Source organism: Heliangelus exortis, chromosome 17 (assembly GCF_036169615.1).
Source record: "Heliangelus exortis chromosome 17, bHelExo1.hap1, whole genome shotgun sequence".
Taxonomy (NCBI): Eukaryota; Metazoa; Chordata; class Aves; order Apodiformes; family Trochilidae; genus Heliangelus; species Heliangelus exortis.
Genome location: NC_092438.1, coordinates 8060797 through 8067723, shown reverse-complemented (window position 1 = coordinate 8067723; position 6927 = coordinate 8060797).

The window sequence follows — 6927 nt, the reverse complement described above, 5'->3', positions numbered from 1 at the left end:
AAATTGCAGCAGAAATGTTTGAGAGATAGCTCTGCTCTCCACAGGAGCTTCTCCCTATCTTTGGGATTTAAGCCTGCTAATAGAGGAGTATGATGATATTATCTGTTTGTATTGCACTTCTTATCACAAACAGTTCCCAAAGTGATTTGCTATCGTGTCCTCTGCGAGCTGCTGAAACATAGGCCCTGTTAGAAAGCAGCAGCAGAGCAGGCACCACCCCGCTTACAGGTGGGGGAAATGGGGGAATTTGGACCAGGAAAACTTAAACCTTTTGTTCCTCCGACCCTTGCATACCAGCAAGGATGTGGGATATATTGGGTCCTTGGGCAAGGATTGGGTCCTACCCAAAAGATCTGTGTACAAGAAAGTCTGCTCTGTCTGTTTAGCTTGGTGGGATGACAGAGCAAACTCTGACCTCAGCCAGGTTTGGACCAGAAGCTCCTGGGAAAAGCAGCAGCTCCAAACTCAAGCCTGACCCACCCCTTGTTGCTCCACTCCAGACCCACATTCCCCTCTGAGAACCCCACAGCAAAACCCCAGGGTTATTTCTGTAACTTCTGCTCAAAAAACTGCTAGAGCCACCAATATTGCAGCATGGGTGTGGGTAGGATGATGGAAAAGGGGATGAAAGGTGGAGAGGTAAGGGCAAAAACAGAGGGGGACTAGGAGAGAAGTAAAGGGAAAATTTACCATCAGTAGGCAATGGCCTGGAGGGCTGGGAGATGGAGAGACTCATTGCAGCCACTTTGTCCCTGCTGCCATGTAGCCCCAGAGGATGCACATTATGTCTCTCCCCAAGGATTTATTTTCCTGCAAAAACTGCAGATGAGATCCCAGCAGCTGACAGCAGTGGCAGCAGGAGAAAATGAAGCAGAAGCCCTTTGCCAGGTGGGGAATTGCCTGCATTTCTCACCCCCCCATTGACTCTGAGCGGCTCAGGTGTTGGCATCTGTTCTCCAGCTCCCAGCTCAGATCAATGGGCTAACAGCTCTTTGATGGAAAGCAGAAACTCACTGCTGTATTTAGACACAAAACTGAGCAGCTTTCTCCCAAAACAACTGACAGAAGAGCCCGAATCCTGCAGCCTCCAGGCCAAACCCCAAAAGCAGGTTGGAGGACTGCAGTGCAGTCACCTGCGAGCATCACCTGGCCATGCACATAAGCAGAAAAACTATTCCTCTTTGTTTTCCTTTGACATGGGAAGACGGACACTTTGCAGAACCATTTCCTTCCCTAAAAGCCATGCTGTGCCCAATTCTCCTTCCTACAGCCACTTTTTAATCAGACACACTGGGCACAGGCACACAGACCTCAAGAAGCGTTGTGGAGAGGCGAGAGCCTGCAGCTCCGTGCTGGGAATACCAGTGGAGACACAAAGCACTTTCACTCACAGCTACCTGGTTGCCTGATTGACACTCTGTAATAAAAAGATTCACCACATAATTACTGTGCATTTGGGATGCAGCACCAGGTTGGTTTTTTTTAACCCAGTGACAGCTTTAAACAGTAGTTAAAGTACATGTTTATATTAATGTCATTAGTTATTTTTGTGCATTTTACAGAAAAGGCTTTTCCTTGAAATGACAATACAGTAAACAACAGCTCATGCATCTTCTGGAGGCATCTCTACTTTCAGATGAACTGCTGAAGCAAATAGGGAGGGGAAGGGTCTGAGCTGAGATTAAACAAGCAACAGCTTGACTTGATAACAAGGGGTGCAGGATGAGGTGCTGCTGTTGGAGCTTCTCACCACTATGGGGTAAACACAGGAGCCTGAAAAAAATCTCTTCCATGCTTAGTGCCCTGCTGGGGCAGCAGGGACTTGCCACATCTTCACATGTGACAAGCTGTTGGTGTCTGAGACCTGACTTCTGCCAGTACACCTACAGCTGGGATGGAGGTACAAGTGCTGCTGTATTCAGGGATCTATCCCAGCCTTGCCAGAAGAGATGTTAAACTGTTACTTGTTAAACTGCTTATAATAAACGAGAGAAGGAGCTTGGCATTTACTGGTATGGAGAAACAAAAATAAATTATGTTTTTTATTAAGAAATATTACCTAGAAAGTTTATTTCTATTGCAAGGACCTCCAACAGCCAGCAATGTCATAAAGAGGAAAAAGAATATGGGAAGGGGAAAATTAGAATAATGAAGATGATCAAATAAAAGCACATGCATCTCGATGTCGTGGTTGTGTTTGTATCTTCCTGCAATGAAAGAAAGGCCACATTTCACCAACTGATACAAATTATCCTGGAATCAAAATGAAAATAGGTACTAAAGAGGTGGTGAAATATTATCAGTCAGGAATGGGAACGTGGGTCCTTCCATCACTGTCATCGGGAAGCTGTGGCTCCAGTGGATTCACAGACCTCAGTTCCCAGCCCTCCTGCTCCACTGCCAGCATTTGGGCTGGTACCAGGAGACCTGGAAGATGCTCTGGACTCTCCTCCATCCTCCACATCTCTCCATGTCTCCACATGTCATGTACCCACCTGAGTACCATCTGTGCCTGAGCAGCATGGGGCAGAGGCAGCCTGCCCTCTGCTCCCACCAGCTATGGGGACAAATCCCTGCCCTTCACAACAACACATTTTGGAGGCTCATTTGAGAGCCGGGGTGCCATCAGCTTTCAGAAGGCTCCTTGACCCTGCCACTCAATCTCTCACCACCACCAGGCAGCCTTTGTGAAAACCCCATTCCTTTCCTCTCAGAAGTGTGATCCTGCCCAAGAGCTCCTCCTCCCACAGAGACACAAAGGACAGATGCAGCCAGAGCCACCAGAGGTGCTTTGTACCAGCTCTGCTCTTTCCACAGGGCAATGCCAAAGAACCAGATTAGCATAAAGCCCTTCAAGGTGACACCATTACATCTTTGCTGGAACTTCACTGATACAGTCCTGACACAGCATTTCTCTGAGTATTTTCATCAGATGACCACTGCTCCATTGCTTCTGGAGGTACCAATGTGGTGGCTTCAGCCTTCCTTGCCCCCTGTGTGCCATGGGAATACTCCTCTGCCTCCTGCTTTGACTTACATCCACTTCTTGCTGTGCTGTCATGATGGACACAATAGACCCATTCTCAGGGCTGGGCTGCATCTCCACAGTGGTTGTCACCCACCATTAACTATGTGACTCAGGCATTTTTCCTGAGCTCAGTTCCCACTGGTAGCAGCTCTCATCATCTGCCCTTATGTGTGTGACCTTGCACTGCTGGCACTCTTAGATTTAATCACTTCTCTTCTACTCATATTGAGATCACCCAGGCCTTCTGGTATGACATTATGGACTCTGTATTGAGGATATTTCCCAGCACTGCATCTCCAGAGCATTTCATCAGCCTAAGACTAATTTTGATATCAAGGTCATTAATCAAAATACAATGAAAACATGTTCAGTGCCTGAAAGCTGTCCTTCAGAAACTTGGTGAACTGTCAGCCCTTTGCTGAGTGCTTCCCTGCTCCACATTGTCCCACCTTCTATCCCACTGATTCCCATCCCCTCTGATTTAGTTAACAGGAGACAAGATAGCTGAGGCAGCCAGGCTGTGAAACTGCCTGGGAAGGGAACTTTGGAGAAAAAATGGAAAAAGATGATATGGCTCAGGGAAGAGGATGGTCTGAATGCACACATCTGAATGACCCAAATCTGATGTGTGCATCACAGCAGCTTTGTCCCTGTGGGGAGGAGGGGGCCACACTGCTGCTCTCAGGGACAGACCAAAGCCATCTGTGGTCCCAGTGTTGGCCTGGCACAGTGTGACTCTCCATTCCCACAGGAAAAGTAAATGTCTTCTCTGGAGGAAGGAGCAGCATCTGGATTTGAAAGTTTGCATCTGAATTTGCTTAGGAAACATCCTGAAACCTTCCTCTTTGCACACATCTTTCCACAGTGGTGGAAAGGACCCTCAGCCTGGTCCTGGAGCACCACAAACCTATCCCAGATTTTCCCATGGAAAGGAGCAGTGTTACAGCACTGCCACATCCCGAGGGATGGCACTACAGTGCTCATTGGATGCAGATCACCCAAATTAATAACTGAGCAAGGAAAAGGAGGCCTGCAGAGAGGATGCAGAAGAGAAACAGAAAGTTACCAAGGGACAGAGGAAGCCACGGTGTCCACAAGGAGCCATTTGGGTGCTCAGCTGATGGCAAGGGCAGTGCACACATCCAGGGGGCCCAAAGTCTCCTCAACTCTTCCCTCCAGCTGAGTGGCAGGCAAGAAGTAACCTCAGTGATTGCATTTCTTTGCATGACCCCATCTAAAACTTTCGGCATCAGATAAACAACTCCCAAGGGTCAATTAACATGTCTTGAGATGATTAGAGTCTGACACTGATGAAACCCAGCAGTAATTAGCAAATTAAAAAAAAAAAACAACCCTTTTGATTAGTACTCAGCATAATTCCCTCCAATTATTCAAAGTTCATGACTACAGGGGGTGGAATATCTCCAGGAATATTTATTTATATCCCTATTTTTTTCCAATCAACTTTGTGAATCTAGTTAATCATCAGCACTTGAACTTGTTAACTTGGAGAGTTTCAGAGCTGTCACTCTGTCTGATTGCTGGAGACAGCCTAGGGAAGAGTTTGGGGAGCACAGAGAAACCAAATACCTGTCTCAGGCAAAGAAAAAGCAAGGAAAAACCAAGAAGAAAGAAAAAAAATCCCAACTCACTGCAGCAGCAGAGAAAATAAAAATACAGTGTTTTCCCTCTCTGTGTTTAGAGTCACAGCTTGGTGCTGGCATGTTTTGCACCAGCCTGTCAGATGGTGCTTTGCAAAGGCAGGCAATATAACTCCTCCTGCACATGGACAACATCCTCTCCAAAGAGATGCTCGTGCCTGCAAAGCCCAAATATCTGGGCAGGAGCAACTTGGGCAGCCAACTTTCCCCTGAAAATATGCTCCATAGTATGCAAGCAAAGAATGGCCTTAAGGTATCAAACTCCTTAGCTGCAGGTGTAGTAACCCTGTCCCCCATCCAGCCCCCCACTGGGGCAGGGCTGACCTGCCCACCATCCATGGGAAGCAAAGGCAAGCTGCAAAAAACCTGGAATTGCTCTGAAGTCATCATTGCCTGCAGGGAAGCTTTGCTAAAGCATTTCATGCTTGTCTTCAGATGGTATGAGAACAGCTTTCCTGCCCTAAATCCTCCCACAGCCTTTCCAGGAGGAGGGAAGGCACCAGAGATCATGAAGCTTCTCCTGCTCTCTCTGGCCCCAGTGCTGACCCAGTGACCAGCACTTGTGGTCAAATGGGGAGATGGAGTGAGGAACAGCATCCCCACGCTGCCATCAGGGGAGGGTGGGATGTGTGACCCCATCCCACAGCCCCATCTGTCCCAGAACTGGCACCGTCTCCTTGCTCTCACACACACAGATGAAGGGGGAGGCAGAGATGCCACCACCCCAAAGGATGAAGGTGATGGGAGCACTGCAGAGCTGTGCCAGGAAACCCTTCAATGGAGCCAGTGCAGACCTTGACACCTATGGCCTCCTGACACAAGGTCTCAGCAGCCCCACTGACACTTGCCTGCTACAAGCCACATGTCCCAGGCAGACACCCTCCACCCCAGTGGGGTGAAGGGATTCTCCTTGCTGACCTGAGTGGGCAAGTGCTGGGGGAGTGGAGATGTGAACACTTGGAGAGAGGGCTTGCCAGGCTCTGAGATGCAACTTCTCCACCCTCTGCTTCATTAAAACCTTCTTCCCTGCCTGAGGAAGCCCTGAGGGATGGAGAAGACCAATCCCAGACAGGAAGGCATACACTTAAAACTTTCAAAGCCATCTTTCATTGGACTTCTCTACATTCATCACTGCAGCCTAACAGAGATTTTCTCTCTAGTTTAGATGACTTTTTTTTTCATTTAATCCTATCCATCGAGAGCCCTCTAGGGAGCTCCTAACCCTGCTTTAATAACATGCTCATTAGCAAGGTTATTCAGGGAGTGGTTTCTATTTGACACTCCAGCATCTTTCCAATTAATGTTGCTTTAAAACAAGCAAACCTTAAAAAACAGAGAATAGCAAACATCTCAGAGTCAGCACTGTGGGAAGACAGCAATTTCCTCTTGATTTCCACCTCCCTTCTCTCCAAGATTTGGTTCTTAGTATCTCAGCTATTTGCTGAGACAGGACTAAATGAAAAGAGTACAAGGCCCTGCCATCCTGGCACCTTGGGGATGTCAAAGCAGCCAGAACACCAAGTGAGACAGCAAGGGTGGTTTTGTTGAGCTGGATCAAGTCCTGCATGATGCACACTGTGGGTCCTGCATGTGCAAGCTGGTACCAATGCACACAGGCACTCCCAAGGGACACCGGAGTGACATTTCTTGCCATCGCTGCAACTGGAAATTCCCTCCACCAGCTCAACATCTCCCAGCACAGGTCTTTCCCTTGGTCCCTCACTTGAGCAGGGCAACATCTGTGCAGGGCAGCAGAAACTGAGAGAGGCTGCACAAGTGATGGGAAGCTGCCACAGCTGCTGGAGCAGGGATTCAAAATTCCTCTGATAGCTCTCCAGGTAGATCTGGCTTACTCATATAGTTACAGAATGACTTTTTCTTTTGGCTTAGTTATTCCATACAGGGATGGTCCAAGGGCTGAAACAGCTCATGAGCTCTGAGCTCATCTCCATCCCATGACCTTGCATGTGGTATTTGCCTCAGTTTCCCCTCCATGAAGGAGAGTTCTGGACCCAGATCCCTCGGGCCAGGTGCTGATGCCTCTTGGTGACCAAAAAGAGGGAGAGCTTTGCACAGCAGGTACTGCAACATCAGGACATGAGTCCTGGTTTCATGAACCTGGTTTCAAATCAGGTTCAATTTGCTCATGGTAAACCTGACTGAAGCACTTCCTTTGCTGCTCACCACTTCCCCTGCTGCAGCAACAAGACCTAATAATTTTACTTGAGATGTAGAAAA